Source organism: Ciconia boyciana, chromosome 15, assembly GCF_034638445.1.
Source record: "Ciconia boyciana chromosome 15, ASM3463844v1, whole genome shotgun sequence".
In the NCBI taxonomy this organism is placed as follows: Eukaryota; Metazoa; Chordata; class Aves; order Ciconiiformes; family Ciconiidae; genus Ciconia; species Ciconia boyciana.
Window position 1 is genome coordinate 13,149,321 of NC_132948.1, and position 19,768 is coordinate 13,169,088.

The following is a 19,768-nucleotide window of genomic DNA, read 5'->3' on the forward strand; positions in this document are numbered from 1 at the left end:
AACTTCTTCAGCCAGTTAGTAAGTATTTTCACGTTTCTAAGGTGGCAAAAATATATATCATACACACACCATAACCTAGAAATTGGATCACAGGGTACTGGACCAAGACCAGAAGCCATTAACAGCAGAAATGGAAAAGTTTAGTCATGCTACTTTACCTCCCCTCTCACCTTACCTGTAAGAATCTGCTCCATGGTCAAGAAAGCTTCCTCTTAGTTCTTGGCATGTGTACAAAGATTATATGAAGTAGTGCCCAAAAATGGCAGCGGTCCAAATATTACTTGGTTGAGCTTACTAATTTACTTCTTTGGGAGCACCCACTAATCTGCAAATACCGGCAACCCTTGGGTCCTGTTGAAGGAGAGCAATAATAAGAAGCAATAAATCCCACCTTGTATATTTGAGAGGAAGGTTTCAAAGACCAAGAATTTCATAATCATGGTAAATCCCCTGTGATTTACACGGCAGCAGAAATATACCTATCGGTAGTGATTCTAGTGTTAAACAAATATTTTCCTTTTTTGAAATTTTCACTAAAAAGAAAAATTACCACCTCCTGATGCACACTTGGTCAAAACAGGGCTCCTTGCTGCACTGTGTAAACTAAAAATCAATTGCTAGGATTTTTATGAATCTGAAACATTTGCTTTACAAGCCTTATTGGGTTGCTGCTAGTGGCCAAAGAATTGGCACATTTTTTGTTTCCTGTTTGGATGAGTGCTAAATCTCCTCTGGCTCAGATGCTCTGCATACATATTTTTCCTGATCCTGGCAACATGTTGCTTTGACTTTTCCAAGAACTGGTGGAATACAGCAAATTTATTCTTTTCAAAAGGAATACAAACCACAAATATGGCTTGAGGAAACTTATCTCTAAGATGAAGCATAAATGTAACAAAGACTTCCTAGAATAAAAACCCACCTTAAGACCAAGCATCACAAGCTGCTTCAAAGAAAGATGCAAGAAACAAAAAAAACCAGAGGTATGGAAAATGGTTTTAAAGTCCTTTCTTATATTTCCTTTTTGGTTCTTACTTAGCTCATGGCATGAGTCTTTGACCACTAAATTTCCTTTTAAAACAAAAAAAATCTCTGCCCAAAGGAGTGGGACATTGTCCTGGTTTCAGCCGGGATAGAGTTAATTTTCTTCCTAGTAGCTGGCATGGTGCTGTGGTTTGGATTTAGCATGAGAATAACGTTGATAACACGCTGATGGTTTAGCTGTTGCTGAGCAGTGCTGACACTGGTCAAGGGCTTTTCAGCTTCCCCTGCTCTGCCGGGTGCACAAGCAGCTGGGAGGGGGCACAGCCAGGAGAGCTGACCCCAGCTGGCCACAGGGCTATTCCATACCATAGGGCGTCATGCCCAGTATAGAAACTGGGGAGTTGGCCGGGGCAGCGATGGCTGCTCGGGGACGGGCTGGGCATCGGTCAGCGGGTGGTGGGTGGTTGCATCACTTGTTTTTTCCTGGGTTTTGTTTCTCTCTCTCTCTCTCATTGTTTTCCTTCTCATTACAATTTACTATTAATTTTGTTCCAATTATTAAACTGTTCTTATCTCAACCCATGAGTTTTCTTACTTTTGCTCTTCCGATTCTCTCCCCCGTCCCACCGGGGGGGAGGGTGAGCGAGCGGCTGGGTGGTGCTCAGTTGCTGGCTGGAGTTAAACCACGACAGACATTTAAGTTAATGTGAACCAACGTCTGTTGACTATATCTCTTGGGAGCAAGTTTGGCATGTTTATTACATGGATGCAAAAAGATTTCCTATTTTTTGTCTTATGGATTTACCTCCTATGTGCATGTACTGCAAAAGGAGAAATACGGTCTCTTCTCTTTCATTGTTATTCATTGCCTCCTACACCATTGCTATTAATCTTCTTAATTACCAATTACAGATGGATTTGTTCTGATGATCTGAAGTTGAAAAAAAAAGCCATTCAGTGTTCTCCAGAATTTTCACATATTTAATTCTTTTTTACTACATTTAAAAATTTTTACTTATATTAGACTTCCTTAAAGAGCCCCTTTGTCCTCCGAGGCAGTTAGAGAGCAAGGCCACAGTTTGCAGTGCCTTATGTAATAGCTCGTATCGGAGAAATACATCTGGGGCTGATTTCTTAACTGTTGTGATTTCATGGATTAAAAATTTGTAAAAATTACAAAAATTTAAGCATTTGGTTTTCTAAAAAATTTGACCATTTTTTAGGTAAAAGAAATGGTAAGAGAAAGAGAAGAGGTAAGAGAAAATTGACATTAATATGTAAATTGACATTTAGCTTGGGTAGAAGTTAATGAGCTCCATCCTGTCAAAGCCTGAAATTGCCTGTGAGCTTGCCTAGAAGATGCTTCAACAAATGAATATGAACAATTTCCAACAAAAGAAAAGCTTCTGCAAGCTCAATTAAAACTTATCTTCAGGCTCTGAGCATTACTAAACATGAGATTGAAATTTACTCCAACTGCTGCCGTGATCACTGGTATGGAGGATACAAACACATCAACCCTTCGCTCCTTGTATCTGTAAGCAAAACGAGAAGCGATGCTGTTCTAGATCTTGCAGGAGCCAACCAAATGGAAGACCTGACCGTCCTTTGACAGGCGTTCATTCAGACAGTAGCACATCTGCTTCCAGTCTCGAAAACGAGCATCAATAGGCGACAATGTCACAGACCACAGTGGCTGCTTGAACACCTGTGTCCCCTTCAGAGGAAGAGAGAGAACTGTGTGTTGCATGTGAAGTACCAGGTTTTCTGTTATGTTTAGTCTTGGATGACAAATGTTCTATAGATATATCTGCTAGAAAAGCTCTTTCTGACAAATGAATGGACAAGAGATACAATCTTTATAGTGATATCATTAAAGAGACTGATTGCAGCCCAAGTCCTCCTCAATCTCTTTAGCAACACTTTGAAAGAACTACGCGATTCTGAAAGTCCCATTATTCAGCATAGCAGTGTGGTAGAAAAGGTCTTGAATGCCCTAGAGAACTGAATGGTCTTGAATGCCCCAGAGGGAAGGCTGTTGATGCTTGAACTTTTGCACCCAAGGTTTCTTCACTCCCTATTATTTGAGCTCTTGCAAAAGGCTGATCTCATAAATACTGAATTCTCTGCAATATTAATAAGAGATGCTATGATCTGACAGGGCTGTCAGTAGGGGATTGCTAACCGAGCCTTTGAAATAGGTCCCTGAAAATGAAATGGCAACACTCTTCAGCTTCCTACGTACATTTAATGTGACAGGTGCCTACAAAATACGTATATTTTAACCCCATGGAAGAACAACCAGGAGCAGAGTCACACCTCACAGAGGCATTCCAGAGACGTTCACAGGTTTCCGCCACAGGCTGTCAGAAACAGAGTTGTTATTAACCTAATCATTAGCAAAGAGAAGTATCCCAGATACAACATGTAAATAGCTCCTGTTGAGTGCCTGCAGCGCTGACATCTTTTTAGGAATGCAGTTTCCAAAGCCCTGCCTCTCACTAAGCAGAAGCCTTCTGGCAGAAAAAGAATGGGAAAGATTCTTTTAAGAGAGGAGCAACAGTTTGTGACAACCTTCTCAACCTCAAAAACGCTGGAAACTGTGACAAGTCCCCTTCTTTTCTTGCATGGAGAGCAAACATGTCTCATTCTATTCTTTTCTTGGTATTGTCCTTTTTAAAGCTACAAATGAATAAATAAACAACATCTGGGTTGCAGAGTAGCCATCTGGGAACGTCTTGGAAGTGAAGTGGAGAAGGGCCCCCAGAGAATGCTCAAGAGACAGAGGGGAGAAATTTGAATGGAAAATACCTGCAGGTGCACTCACCAAATAAAGGGGCTCCCGCTTACCCACACGTGTCTAGCGAGGAGCCCGCCATTCACCCTGCACCAGAGCCATGCTGGGCTGACAGTCAGCCTTCGCTGCTCGACAGGGAAACGCAGGTACAGGACGGATGTGTCTCCAGGAATCTGACTGGTAAAAAACACAACGTACTGCAGGCACACCAACCCCCTGCTAGCCATTCTCTGCCAATTATTTTTGAATACAGCTCTGCTTTAGACACACATTAAAGGTTTTTATACCAGAGCTTTGAACAGCAATTCATTATGTGGTTTATTAGACCTGAAGTGCAGTTTCATGGTCAAATCGATTTAATGCTGATCTTGCCTTTTTCTTCCCCATCTGCAAGCTTGCGTGCTCTCCCTCTTGTGCTGGCACCAGCATGGCATATTGGGCCCTGCAGCCAGCTTAATCAGGAAGTTGATTAAGCTGAATATTAATAATTTTTTGCTTTGGGGCCAGATCAGGTTCCTGAACTGGCTGATTGCTTGGCTGCACAAAAACTAGTTCAGGGGAAGGGAGAGGATTAGATGGCGGTGCGGGCTCACTCCGCCCTCCTTAGCAGCACCACAGACGTAGGTTACCCAGACCTCTTTGGAAAGCACATGTATAAGTGTACTGTTCGTAACGAAAGCCTCTTGACTCTCCCTCCCGCCCTGACTCTTTGCTTAAGGCCCACATGATGTGTTAGAACTGCACCAAGATTATTTCTGCTGCCTTTGCTTCAGATCTCTCTTTTGCAAGCTTCACAACTGAATTGAACTATTGATTAAGCATGAGGAAGAAGAGGGGAATGAACCTTAGCATGGAAGTGATGAGAACAATTACTTAAATCCTTTTTTTTTAAAATCATGGTTTATCTGCTTATTTTATTAGACCATCAATTCACAAGTTCTTTCAACAAAAATTGAGATGGGTTCTGAATCACCATTCATTATAAAACCAACAGGAATCTCTCAGCCAGAACTAGCAATTGAATAGAGTTGTAGGAAGGAAAATAATATTTAGAAGTTAAACTTTTTGACAGGAATTTCATTCAGATGATTTGGTGTAAATGTTAATTTCAGGCATCAGAACCATAAGATTAGGTTATTTCTTCTTTTACTTGTTTTCAGCTGCTATGAGGAGGTAACAGGCTAAATTCTTCCCCAAATGCTATCATCTGCTTCTCTGTTCCAAATATGTGAATTACAGGATCTGTTCCCCTCCCAGTTGCACCATAATAGTGATTGTGACGGTAATGGGATTATCTAGTGTTAAATTCATTCAAGTTGTTTAATGACTTAAGAACTTCCTCGAGGCTTTTACTTTTCCAGCCAAGGAAATGTTTTTCTTAAAACAAATTACACTAAAATAATAATTAAAAAAACCCACTCACCAAATGTTCCTGGTATTAAGATATAAATAAAGAAGATTTTTCTTTTTGATTCAAACATATCCCTTCAGTGTTGTGAAAAAGTCCATCAGTATGAATTAAATGAACTGGCAGGAGTGGGTAGTAAAACATCGTACCATTCAGTGCCCCAGCTGAACGGCGGATTCAGGAAAGGAAAGGTTAATTGAGGAGTGTAAAATACAAAAAAGGCTGATTCTACATACATATGCCTAGATCTGAGTTCCTCACGACAAGGCCCACATCTGCCCTCTGTACTGCAACAAGAATGACGTTGCCCCTAGTTCGTGGCCAGATCTTCCGGCTGCCACCGTAACACACTAACAGTAAGAAGGAAAGAAGTCCCTGCTGCTCTGCACTCGCGTATTCATCCACATCAATGCAGAGTCAATACAAAAGTCAGCCTGGAACATTTCTCTTGGCAGCGGTCACCCTTTTGCTTGTGCTGCTCCAGTGTTTGGAGGCTCATTTTAATTTTAACTGGGATCATTCCTCGATCTGTGTTGCCAAACAGTCCCACAGGCAACGTTCGCACGTAACTCAGGATGACAGAGAGCAATGGGCAGCTGGAGCTGCTTCGTATCAGCGAAGCCAGCTTCAGTGTGAAACTCCCTGTCACTACAGAAGTGCTTTATACCCGCTTTGCTTTGACAGGGATGGTTAGGGAATAAAAATTCCTTCAGTCTCAACAAAAATAAATCTTAGTAGCAAATTAGGAGGCTTTTCTCCTATTCTATCCTGCACTTGATGTACTGAATTTTGCAGAGCAGACATAAAACTCACACAGAATTAGTACTTAGTTACATAACCTATCAACAGATGATCTATGAAGTTTTATTGATCACATTTAGTTCTCATGAGTAAATGCTCCTGAAGATGGTCAGTCAAACCGCAACTGCAGCTTTTTCTTCTTGAAAATATCCCTATAAAGGTCTAAAAATCTTCAATTAAAGGAAATCAGCTAAAAAGCCCTAATTAATGAAACAAACTACAAAGTCTCCACTGGGTTTCGATGGAAGGACTGTATAACATCTACTGTCCTGGAAAGAGGTGTGCTGCAACTGTGATTGTTGTGAGCACTTAAATGGCCTGCAACAGGTATCCGGCCTTGTATCAGCTGCTATACTGAATATTTTAAATTGCACCTTCATCTGGGCACCTTTCTTGTAGACTTTCCTATTGTCCACCGAAGCAAGTAAATACATCAGGCAACCACAATGTTTTTAGAACTTTGTTATACTTGTACCACATCCCCACCTCCTGCCCTAATATCTTATGGGTGTAATTCTACCTTTAGTGAACTGAGTGACAGACATTTCTACTGACTGAACTTAAATTATCATAAAAACATGCCATTTAACATTTTCCACTGTGGTTTCTTCTGAAGTCAGATTACGATATTTCACAGATTTTGTTAAACTTAATCTTATTTTTTTAAAACCACTCAATTGTGTATACTTGGGAAAGTAATAAGGTAAATCCTGTGCAGACAATAACTCTCTGAAAGATAAGACCAAATTTCATGAGAGGCAGCATTTAAGTTTTACAGTGGGATATAGCTGTCCTATACTATTTGTCTGAACAGGTATGTAATATTTCACAGCTTAGGCAGGAATAAAAAAAGAGAAAACAATACAGCTAGTCTCACCTGGAGACAATGACATTTTTCCACAAAGCTGATAGCAATAAATAAGCTTCCATGGCTTATTCTTCATGTACCAAAGTTTCAGCATTATAGCGTGGTGAAAAACCAGAACAAGGCTATCCTGAGTCCACAGGAAGAGCAACATATTGCTGCCAGTTTTGTTTCAGTTTTTTCCCTTCTTTACTGAGTTGTGCACTCTGGTTTCATAGCTCATTATATATATATATATTATATACATAATGTATATGCATGCACCAGATAGACAGAATATAGATTTCACTTCCTTGTCCACCTGACTGAATTGTAGCACCTAGCTGCCAAACTCCTAACAATTCTCCGTCATAAAATATGAAAATTAAAGCAGCAACATTTATACATTCGAGAATCAGATGCTAAGGTAATAATACCCTGTTACTATGAAGAGTTGGAAAAGGCATAATTTACAGACTTTTTTGCTCACGGGCATAAAGAACAGATTATGCCATTGCTCCTTCGTCATTACTCTTAAGTATAACCTTGACTAATCCAGCATAGCACGCCTTGTTCCTCCCTCCCCTCCTTGCCAGCCCGTGGCCAAATAATTCAATGAGCTTTTATGAGGCTCTTTCACAGAAAGATCAGTGGTTTCTCTTCACTGAAATTGTAAGCTCGGTTCTTGCTGTCCAAAAATCAGGTTACACGGTCACATGCGGGCTGCACCATGTTAGCAGACAAAACTGCCCTGCTAGCCCTGGGATGAAACTCCTATTCTTATGCCTCTTGCATCTTCTGGATCAAAAGATGGTTTAGTAATCAAGAGACCAGCCAGCGAGTCACGTTCAATGAGAAGGAGTGCTCAGCTGGAACTGGTGCGTCAGCTCAGTCCTGGGCTACCTGTTAATTTACATGCACAAGCTTAAAAGCTGGGCCAGAATCCAACCCTTTCCAAGCGCATTTGCAGTTAGTTACAGTCTTCCTGCACTGCCATCCATGCAAAACAGCCTGAAATACTCTCATTATAATTTAATCTAAACCAATTGGCTTTATAATTTATTGTTATTTCTGGTCTGCAGAAAAATAACTCACAAAGTAAAATGAAACCACTAACAAGCAAGTATCTATTCCAACATCACTTCATGGACTCTTAAACACTTCCAACTTCAGTTTCATTTTTGGAGAATGCCTGCTTACATTTCAGCAAACCCATCCATTATTAAGTCTAACTATCAACCATGAATTCATTTATGTCAATCAGATTTTGTGTGATATGCGGACTGGCATTAAGAGACAGCAAATACATTTTTTGAAATTTCAGTTACAGGTTGATGGGAACAAAGTCCATGAAATAGAATGAGATTTTTGGCATGCTATTTTTACTGCTCCTGAGAAAATAAAAGCTTTTTAATCTATTAGAAACTGAAAAGCTACTTTCGTGTAGTTTAGCTGTGCCTCAGACTCTCCTGATCACTGTCAGCAAGTGCTAAAAAGTTAAAAGGGAGGAAATATTGTAAAATGCCACTAGAAGGTAGTGCAGTCTAAGATTGAATACAAGGACTCGTGGGCTCAATTCCAGCCTCTAGAAATTTGCTGGGGATGAAATTCTTTTATGTGCAGACAGCTGTCATGGAGTGTATACACCTTTTACCTTCCCACATAAATGGAAAAAAATGTTAAATGATGCATTGGCCGACTGCGCCGTATATGGAGGGCAAACCTTAGCCTGGGGTACTGATCGCCTGTGCTTCTGCTCCCCCCTGCCCAACTGTAAGCATCGCATCAAGATAACCCAACACTTCTGTGGGATACATTAACATGCATTTGGAGATGATTGAAGGGGATCAGTGAGCGTGCAACCAAGAGTAGTGTAATGACACCAAGAAAAAGACAGAAATCTTTAGGCTGAATTCCAGGACAAATTGTCTAAGGTCCATATGACCATGAAACAGACTCCAGGAGAAAACAGTGGGAAGTCTCCATCAACACTTAATTAACAGGACAAAGCAACAGGAAAAAAAATCACTAGGAGTAATGCTTCATGCAGAAGAGGATAAATAATTTGATTCAATTCCTTCTTCCCTCTCTGCTCTGCTATGTTTGACAGAGCTGGTAGCCCTGGCTTTCAGGCATTGCTCACTATGCCTGTTAGGTCGCTACCTGGAAGGAGGGACGCGTCTGGAATGCTCGGTCCAATTAACTATACATTTCCAGGAGCAATCAAGGTAGTAGTGGGCAAAGTGCTGCTGCTTCTGTCAAAGCCTGAGGAGGACAAACTGCTCATTGCCAGCCAGGCATCAATGCAGAGCGAGCGGCTGTGGGCAGACGGCACTCCTGGCCTGCAGCACCGCAGCGGCTTCCCGGGCAGAGGACAAGCTCTGGTGAGTCCGAGGTTGCCTGTAAATCCCAGGCGGGAGGAGGGAGGGAGGAAGTAAGGGAGGAAGGGAGGAAGGGAAGAAGGAGGAAGCACTTCTTTAATTTATAAAGCCCAGTTGTAAGTTTCTAGGCATATATGCATATTCATAGCAACTGTTTAAAGACAACATGATAATGCAAATAGTTTTAAATATTACTAATCCGTGACATATATGCACCTAATAATATCAGCTAGACTGAGAGAACCAAGAAGTCTCTTCTTCCCTAGCAGATGTCCTTGAAATTTCCTCAAATGCTTAAACTTCATTCTAATAGTTTACCTTATCAACCGTCTCACAGAGCAAAGAAATGCATTTTTCAAAGATTATTGACGTGCTGTAGAATAGAAATCTAAAGGGGATACTGTGAAATTCGTATGGTTAGAAATAAATAGGGTAATCTTCAGAATGCTGAAGTCACTAAAACAGATGTGATACTTTTATCTGTGGCCACATATATATACAGTTTATCAGTGCAATTACAGGTAGGGAAGATTATATTTATCTTTGCTTTGCTGTGAATTGGAAAAGAAATAAATTATTTGTTTTCTAAAAGACTTGAATTGAGTGGAAATTGAAGACCTACCTGTTGTGATAAACAAACTATTTTTTTCTCTGAACTATCAAGAATGGTAAACAAACAGCTACAAATTATATCATTAAAATATGAAAATAAAACGCATTTAAAAACAAATAAAACCAAACATATTTAGGTTTTAATATTTTTTTAATTCAGACAACAAAAATGGACATCTTTCTAGTGCTTAGTAAAGTATACGGCCATTGCCTTTTCCAATATTCTGCTAACACAAATGGCTTACAGCTGTGCACCAAGGCAAGAAAGGAAACTTGTCCTTCCCAACCAGAGAGCAGCTGCAGTTGGCCAGTAGCAACTTTGATATTGCAGGCTCCTTTTAGCCACTACCTTGTGAGCACTTCTCATTCCAAAGAGCCATCTGTCAGTGTAACCCACCCACCTCTATAGCCAAACAGGCTACTTAATGTTTTCTTTTAGAAGTCAGCGTAAAACTTGCTGATAGCTGTTAGGGAAAACGTTGCATTCCCAGTTCACTGAACATCAAAACGTTGAGTAGGTGGCTCGTCATCCATCAGAAGAGCCCGCAGACTTGCTGTTTTCCATTGGCCAGTGTCTCCTTTGCCATAACACGTCCACCCTCCTTGTTATGATCATTCTTCTCTGTGTTATTTTCAAAGATTACATTATCTGCATTTCTCCCCCTCTTCCAAGTGGATGTATGTGGATAAAACTTACATGGGAGAAACTACCACTGAGGCACTGTGAGATTCATCTTTCTGGTAATGATAGCATAATCGAAGAACAGAAAGCTCAGAGGAAGATGAGAAAGAAAAATTATTCTTTATGGATGGACTAGTAATCTTGCTGTGTCTGTATGTAGTGGCATCATACAGGACTGCCATATGTGTAACCAAATAGATCCACAAGGCTCTTTGGTTTATTCCATGAAGCATTAATGGCAATTTTCAGATGAAGGTTGCTCACCAGCTCTTGCAAATGTGCATGTATTCATGCAACTTAATGCCAAAAAAAGTATCATTACTGTGTGCCTAAACCCAGCAAAACCAACACTGAGTTTTTACAACGGACTTCACCAGGTAACAAAAGCTCGCAAACTTGTTAAGAAAACCACGTGAAAGAGAAATTCTCCCAAGGACGTCTGGGAAAAATAGTGACGAATACAAAGTGTCTACATTGGAAATATGTCAGCAGGGATGTTGATGTCAGAAATCGTGGTAGCTGTGTGGCATACACTTTCCCACCATTCAAAGGTAATCAGAGCAGGTGGGCAGACGGCTCAGTCACTTCCTTAAATTTTCAGGCATCTGCTCATGTGAATTACAAAAGCACTGCCCATATGTTTTTAGATATCCTTTCAACTTCTTTTAATAATTGACATTTCAATTTATGGCATGATTTTATAAAGCATGTTATTCAAACAGGTTTTAGAAGTGCTTTAAATAGCTTTTATCAAATAATTTCTAGCCTAACAAAAAGACCTAAGAGCCACCAGCATCTCGGTGTAAATACTTTTCACCTTCCCCTGCTTGCATCAGAAGAGTCACGTAAGGCTCTGTGAGTTTGTTCGGTGTGTCAAGCTGCAAAACCTCAGCACGCAAGTAATGCATCGGTTACCATTCTTGTTTCTTTCGAAGTCAGTCATTCCAATGGCTTCCCTGTTATTATCTATGTTGTAGGTTTTGTCCAAATGCATTTAGGAGTCAGCTTGCAAAGATAAATGCTTTCTGCGGGGAACTTGCTACATTGAGGAGATATGTATTCCTTTATAAACTGTTTATTTAAGAAGCTCTTGAAGCTGGCATTACCCAGGGATTCTGAACTCGGTCCCAGAGACTCCCTTCAGGATTTCCTAACTATGACCTTCTTCAATATACCTGAAATTCATTACTATGTACACAGGGTTGCCTGAGGTTCAGACTTAAAGGGTGACTTTTTCTTTGATGCCTGAGGTTAGACAGCTTGGGACAAAACTTTAAAAGATCTCCAGATTTCAAGGCATTCTGGGTTCTACTTGTTTATAACAATTAAGTGTCCAGATTTTCAAGTAAGTTTACACGGTCAAATGATGGCAAGGAGATAATGGAATTTGGATCGAAGCTTAACTGCTTAACTGCGGGGGGTTTTAGGACAGGCCTACACAGAGGGAGCAGTGTTCATACCACTGAGAATTTGTAAAATGGTACGTTGGGCACTTTTGTGAAAGGTACACGCTGGAAAGGATTTGGGACTTTCACCTGTTATACATAGGAATGGTCATGCATCAGGCATTCTAGAGAGGCTTTTGAGCTAGGCGATGGGAAACTTGCACAAAAACATGTCAGGTACTGGTAATTTAGGAAATTCCTGTGGTAGGTAAGTTTCCCTATGTTGCAGATCAGTACGACTCAGGACTGTTGCAAAACTCGAAATCTAGCTAATGGGAAAGAAGGATTTACACAGAAAGGGATTGTTCCACTTCCCTGGAATGCTTTTTGTAAGGGTGGCAGCACAGCTGTATGTTCATGGCATCACTTTTAAGTGTCCGAAGTTGACATTATTGAAGAAGTTTGCTTCTACACCAGTACATTAGTCATCTCCTGGATATTCAAGACTTGTTTGCCCCTTGAGCGCACTTAAGGGAAATATGACTGATGGCAATAAAACTACTTGCAGAAATGTGTTATTGCCAGCAGACAATAACAGAGTTGCCTATCTCCCAACAGGCATTTGCCATATATATCAAGATGTTTGTTATGAGCAACTGACTTCTCTAGAGGAGCCTAAATTCTTTCTGTACTCCTGTCGGGAGATGTTCTGCCATACCAAGAAAACTCACTTTGACACACACACTAATAGACCTCGTTTTGCAGAATCACAGAGCAGTGGAGGTCAGAAGGGACCTCTGGAGATCATCTGCTGCAAACCCCCTGCTCAGAGCAGGGTTGAACAGAGTGGTTTCCTCAGGACATCATCCAGCCTCTGGCAGGGATCACTTGCCCTTTGATCTTAGGTTTAGCTCGTTGTTCTGCTTCTCCATACAGAATCTCTGCCTGGAAGTCTTTATGGTGAGACGGCTTCACAATTTCCCAGTGCTGGTCCAGCACCAGGTTATGCACCTGCTGCAGTCCCCTATAGGGAATAAGTGGGAAGAAAGCCCTGAATATACATGGAGGTGGAGAATGAGAGAGGCTAATAAAGCGTTCACAAGCGAGCCATTTCAGTGGCCTGTCCTGACAATATGCACTAGAAGATGCCCAGTGGGATCACCTTAGAAGAACTGATTTTATTGCTCTGATCATCGGAGGGCTAACCATGACTCCGTAAAACCTTTTCCCCTTCTACAGGAATTATGTGCTGTTCAGGCAGGGGTATCCACACATCATCGGTTTTATATTCCTCACTCAAGCTGACTACATCAATTCCTGCTGAACAAATTTCTAGCATGTCTCTCACTCTCCCTCTGTCCTGATACTTACAGGTTTTATTTGGTTTCTTATTGTCATGCTTAATTCCATGCTGTCAAGTTAGTTTTGTCTTAATTGCCAGGGATTTCTATGTAAATAGCTTCACTGCACCCTTCAGTTTGGGATGTGCAGTTTTAAAAGTGATTTTTGTCTGTGTATAAGTCCAACTTTATATCAACCCTGACATAGGATATATCTTTTAAAGGGGTAGAAGACTTCACACTGAAAATGAGTTGCTACACATTCACACAAGGCAAAACTCTAAAATGGTAGTCCAAATATTTAAAATTAAAATAGCTGAAGCACAGGTATACTTAAAATGTTCATTTCAGTAAAGAAAATTTATTCAAAGTAGGTTTATATCTATAGGATCCACTCTAATTTTATAGCTGACACAGCCTTCAAACACCCGTACAAAAATCTTCTATGAAAAGAAGCGTCCTTCTGGTACACTCTCATATTTCTGGGCCAAGTTATCAGCTGATGTTGGCGACAGAAGCTCCTTTAACTTCAGCGCTTAACTATGATTTCAGTGGAGACACTAATTTACACTATTTGAGTCTAGAGCAAGAGACCACCCATTAGCCCACATCCAGGACCAGAAATGCAGTGGATTACAGATAGCTGCAGGCTCTGAGAAGCATTAATTACACTGTGGTGCCTGGACCAGGTCGGATCAAAGGCCCACTTAGCCTCGGATTCTGTCTCCAGCAGCAAATGCCTAAGGAAGTCTATGAGAACAAGCACACGCCTCGCGATACTTGTATCAGCCTTCAGTGATCTGCAGCTCAAGCAGTTCTGAGGTCAGAGGTGGTATCTTTGCTTTTAACAGCCTCAGATGAACTCTTTTTTCCCTAATTTTTTCTCATTCATTGATTACACTTTACATTTCCTAGATAACTTCTACCCAGTAGCCAAAGTTACCTAGAATATTGCATGAACCTCCTAAGCATCCTCTGGGATGGATACTCTTATTTTACAGGTTAGTAAGTGGAGGTACAACCAGGAGGAGAGCTTGAGTTTCAGAACTATGATCACCTGAAAATCCTACTGTTTGTAAACAGACGCCAAACAAACCAAACAAAACAACAACAAACCCCAAACCATAATCAACACAAGCAAGGTGGGCAGAATTCCGATTTCAGCCTCCTTCACACCAAGCATATACTAAGGCTGACAGAGCGTTAGATACTGCTTAAAGTTACCAGCTAATCACAACCAAACCTGTTCATGAAAACGAATGTATTCAACACGTTTTTCAACTCACAGGTGTCATTTAAAACCAAATTCAACCCTTGTGCGAGGGAGGCTTTGGGATCCTCAATGGATGTTGCCTACTATAGGAATAGTTGAAAAATCACCCTGTCATACTAAAAAGCAGTTCTGCAGTGTACCTCTGGTCCTCTTGAATATATTTCCTGTTGGCATTTAATCATATTTGAGCACAGACACTTGAAATTAATGTGCCTTATTTACGATTAAAGTACTTTTTCAACTGACAGTCTTCGTAAACAATATATTAATATTAATTTCTAAACTTACTTCTAGATCAGTTAAGCTGCATCAACAAATTTGACACTAATGGTAGCAGATCTATGAAATACATGTGTTGAATATTTTATAATGTTGATATAATATCTGGAAATTAAAGAAAATTAGTTAAGCTGTGACTGGGTACAGAAGTAGGCCATATCCTGTATATTTTTAACTCATTTTCCACTAATTAGAGCAGAGGGTATGCTTAGTTAGGCATATAATTAAGCAATAATACCCTAGTGATTCAGTAAGCACTACTGGTAGTTTGCTAATTAACGACTTCATGAAATCTAATAGTAGTTCTCTTATCACTTCAATCAATGAGTTATTGATCTTATAACAAGATAGACGTATCTGAAGAGGTAACTGTCACCTATTGCACTCATATAACCTCATTTAAAACAGAACCTAATCATTGTTTTTCTGTAAAAGAAAATTAGCATTATTTTATATAGCATTTTCAACTATATACAGCAGTGTATAATTCTGTCACATAGTTAAGTTACTGAAAAGTGGCATAAAGATAGACAATCCGCAAAAGCAAAAAAAATACTTGCCTAAATTTATTCTTGTTGGAAACCTTACATTCAAAGAGTATATAGATTTAAAAGGCCTATTATATCAACCAGATTCTCACCTTACCAATAAAAATGACTACACACTATGCAGGATTAAGTCGGGTGAGTATGGATGCTCACTCCTGTTTCTGGATCTAGAGCAGAACTTAGGTACTGTGCGGAACTGAGTGTCTTGGGGGTTGTTGCATATTTACAAAAGCTGTCCAAGAAAATACAAAGAAAATGGGAATACTCAGCAAATCTCTCCCTCAGTGCTAACACAGCTCCTAACCCCTCCTATACCTCAAGACAGTCAACAGTAAGCATTACAAGTTTTCCTGATACCAAGACCAAAATTAACAATGACAGTACAATTTCCTTTATAATTATTCCAGTAGCAGAAATAAATACAGGTCAGACATCTCTCAGGATGAGATTGATGCACTTGATTTTGAACAATAATTTAGTTGCAGTTGATGAAGCCTGTAATATTTAAATAGTACCCTTCTTTGCTACATTAGGTGGTGCAAAAAGTCTAATGCGTGATTAATTTTTAAAAATTATAATGGTTCCAGAAAATTTCATCATTGAATGATTCATTGGATAATGCCAGATTTAAATATCTGGCAAAGATTTCTTCTTATAAAGGATTACACTCTCTAAACCCTGAACATAGCAGGCCAAAGATGACCATTAATTTTTTTTCTTCAGTTTCAAAGTGATTTGTCATTAAATATTAATCTCTAGCCCAGAGGAACCAGAGTGCATGGCCTTAGGCATTGAAGCAAAAGAAGCGATCCTTGTGATTTTTTTCAAGACCTGGGCAGCCTCCAAGGGTTAATAGGGAAGTAAGGAAAGTCTCTATTATCCTCTCTTGCCGGCCTTGGTAATGAAAACCCCATTTTGTCCAACACAAAATCACCTCCTCGGTGTCTCTGTCACAAGACTGGGCTGTGGAGTTTTCAGAGGAGCAATGCAGCGCGCACGTGCAGCACATCAACGCTGGATTGTGAAACCCACAGACCCTTTGTTCCCAGGCGTCGTGGTTTAACCCAGCAGGCAGCTGAGCACCACCCAGCCGCTCGCTCGCTCCCCCCACAGCGGGATGGGGGAGAGAATCGCAAAAAAGGTAAAACTCGTGGGTTGAGATAAAGACAGTTTAATAGGGAAAGCAAAAGCTGCGCACGCAAGCAAAGCAAAGCAAGACAAGGCATTCCTTCACTCTTTCCCGTGGGCAGGCAGGTGTTCAGCCATCTCCAGGAGAGCAGGGCTCCATCACGCCCAACGGTGACTTGGGCAGACAAACGCCATCACTCCGAACGTCCCCCCCTTCCCTCTTCTCCCCCAGCTTTACGTGCTGAGCGTGACGCCATATGGTGTGGGATAGCCCTGGGGTCATTGGGGTCAGCTGTCCCGGCCGTGTCCCCTCCCAACTCCTTGTGCCCCCCCAGCCTCCTCGCTGGTGGGGTGGGGTGAGGAGCAGAAAAGGCCTTGGCTGTGTGTCAGCACTGCTCAGCAGCGACGAAAACATCCCTGGGTTATCAACACTGTTTCCAGCACAAATCCAAACCGTAGCCCCATACTAGCTACTGTGAAGAGAAATAACTTTATCCCAGCCAAAATCAGCACACCAGGGAACCCCTCCACACTTCCGTAAGACCAATTGTTTCCTCCTGCCTCAGTTTAATTTTAAAACTTTGGTTTTGCATTCTGCCTAGGCAGCTCAGATTGAGCCTTCATCTCTCCATCCACACAGCCTCAATCCATCTCATATATTTCTGCCCAGGGAATTCTAATAACTCTCTTATCAGTCTTTTCAGCCAAAGGAATCCCTCCAGATCCCAAATGGATTATCTGAACAAGCCATTTATTCCACCAAGACAAGCCAAATATTTATTTTTTATTATTTTAGCGTTTTTCTTTTTCCCAGGGCACAACCTCTAGCTTCCTGTCAGTGCTTTCCCACCAAATTACCTCTATCATATCCCTGGGCTGCACAACTTGGTTTTGCCAATCACTGTGTGAAAGTTCATCAGAACAGAAACAGCTTCAAAATATTCCTCCTGAGGAAGCAAATACCCTGAATTTTTCCAGGAGTGCTGAAGGAATTGTTCTCACACCTTTATGAAGAAGAGTAGTAGGCCTTATTTCCAGCGGGATGTTTGTGTCTCTAACCAGTCCTCTTCCTCGAGGCAAACCTGAGAAGACAAAAAACGAATGCCTGCTTCTGGAAGAGCCACGTTCAGGAGCGTAAAGCCAAATTGCTCAGTAGGGAGGGGGCAGCAGGGAACAAATGTCCTGTCCTGCAACACATTCACATTGTTGCTTCATGTATACATTAAGGTAAACAGGGAGAACGTAGCCAGTTTCTGGGTTTGTGTTTGCAATATAAAACAAAAGCAGCAGAATTTCTCTTGCATGCTTAAGAGAAAGATCAACCGCCCACACAAAGTACCTGAAACTGCTGGGGCTGTAAGTGTGGTGTTGATGCCCAGTTCATAAAGTTCATAGGTGAACTGGACCGTGAAGAGGAATTTCCTCATTTATGTTGGAAAGATCACATTATGTCTGAAACAAAAGACTAGCTTTCTCTTAATATGCGTAAGGGGATAATGGTGTAAGTTTCATACATCCAGAGAGAGATGTAATTCATACTGCCATTTCATAACCATATCAAAGACGAGCTACAGCTAGCAACATGCATAAAGATGAAGGAAACACCACAGTAAAGGTGGTGAGCTGAATTACAAAGCACTGTACTCCCTGCACTGAGTGGAAGGCGGCATGCTAAAAATTAAAAGGGAATTCAGCTGCTATGGTCCATTTATTCCTCCGTCCTTCTGAGACTGCAAACTAGCTGGCTGCGTGCAGCACCAACCCACTCAGTCACAGGACACAAACAAATAAGAGTCAGCACAGCCCTAACTGAGGAGCAGACCAGCAACTAAAAGATTAAATGCTCCACAGCTTGTTACTGGCTGTGTAAATAACCCACTCCTTCAAATAATTGTTTAAAGAGGCAGTTTAAAGACCTTTTGGGTAACTGTTGTATTTGGTTTCAGGATCAACATAGCCTGTTGCTAATGAATTACTTGTATTAGGAGTTAGATCCTGTATTCTTCAGCCTGCTGTAAAAGAAAATAAATTAAATTGCATCTAAAGATTGCAAAGAAAAACAGTTAGGTGGCCATGTGTTGGGCTTTAGACTGTGTAAATCCCAGCAATGATGCTACAAATTTTAGGTTGGTTAAATTATCCGAAGAGAGGAGCATCATGAAATGATGTTTTCTCTTTCTTCTCCCTAAATCCAAATGGTAAAAAATAGCAAATGATGTTGCAGGAAACGGTAAAAAGCTGACAGTTTCATCCCAATTAAGGGGAACGTTTAACTCTGGCCAAGGACAGTTAATTCTAAGGCCACATCTAAAAATCAGGAAGAGCTGGAACAAAAGCAACCATAATTATATTAAAAGTGCCTCATTAATGTAGTGTTAAGCATCAGAATATTGTAAGGAGGGGAGGGTGCAAGAATTAATAGTTTTATTGTAAAAATAAATTGCTCTGTCGTCCTTCTTTTTGTATTTCTATCTAAAGCTTCCACTAGTAATTGAGCTAGCTAAATGTATCCTTTGTTAGATGAAAATGTGGCCAGGCTGTTAGCTCCCTTTTTATCTGGCAGCTTAATAGAGTAAAACTCGCGTTATAAAAACGAACACTGCAAAGGAAAATTAAGTTGGAAGAATTTACTAGGGATCACACCATGTTACTTTTTAAGGTAAATCCTTTTTAAAGGAGTTCAATGGGTGCTACTGTTTCTTTTTGGTTTTAATAGAATCCATATATTTATATATTACATATAAAATCACGATAATGGGATTTCTTGTACAGAGTACATTAAATTTATCACTGACACACAATGAAATTGATAAATTGTGCTGTGACTCTGGTGTAACATGTGACTGATTTTGTAATGACTGGCATAAGAGAAAGGTAATAGGGTATATATTCCTCCTCAGTGATCTTTTTTGTGTGTTGTAGACATTGGCCATTTATGATACTTTACTGTACGGCTTTGTAAAGGTGAAAAAAGATAGGTACTATACATGCTAAGGGTTAGTTATTTTTCTACACCAACGCTGATCAGTACCCTACTTTCATGATGTTGTAGATAGGATGAAGACGTGGCCCCATGCACACAAGAGACTACACAAGTCTCAAGAAATTCACCCACAGAAATTACCAGCGTAAACCACATTCTGTAAAGCATGTGCTGGCTGAGAATATTCTCAAGAAATTCACCCACAGAAATTACCAGCATAAACCACATTCTGTAAAGCATGTGCTGGCTGAGAATATTCAGTTCTGAGTCCTCTGCCTGGCCTGTTGTGTCGTTATGCATATTTGTCCAAAACAAGCCAGTCT

General features: G+C 40.6%; 1 long non-coding RNA gene across 1 annotated transcript in view; it reads right to left on the reverse strand.

The window, feature by feature from the left end:
- Positions 1–252: 252 nt before the first annotated feature.
- The window catches only part of LOC140659855 (uncharacterized), a 76,417-nt gene continuing 56,901 nt past the window's right edge, over positions 253–19,768 (reverse strand). The window contains exon 4 of the long non-coding RNA XR_012045249.1: positions 253–351. This is a non-coding gene — a long non-coding RNA (uncharacterized lncRNA). The remainder of the gene's footprint in view (positions 352–19,768) is intronic.